Source organism: Coregonus lavaretus, assembly GCF_964263955.1.
Source record: "Coregonus lavaretus genome assembly, contig: HAP1_SCAFFOLD_4144, whole genome shotgun sequence".
Classification (NCBI taxonomy): domain Eukaryota; kingdom Metazoa; phylum Chordata; class Actinopteri; order Salmoniformes; family Salmonidae; genus Coregonus; species Coregonus lavaretus.
Genome location: NW_028159013.1, coordinates 4,770 through 5,000, shown reverse-complemented (window position 1 = coordinate 5,000; position 231 = coordinate 4,770).

Genomic DNA, 231 nt, shown 5'->3' with positions numbered 1-231 from the left:
CTCCCTACCCACAACAACCATACCCACCTCCCTACCCACAACAACCATACCCACCTCAATACCCACAACAACCATACCCACCTCCCTACCCCACAACACCCATGACCCACCTCCCTACCCACAACAACCATACCCACCTCAATACCCACAACAACCATACCCACCCTCCTACCCACAACAACCATACCCACCTCCCTACCCACAACAACCATACCCACCCTCCTACCCACA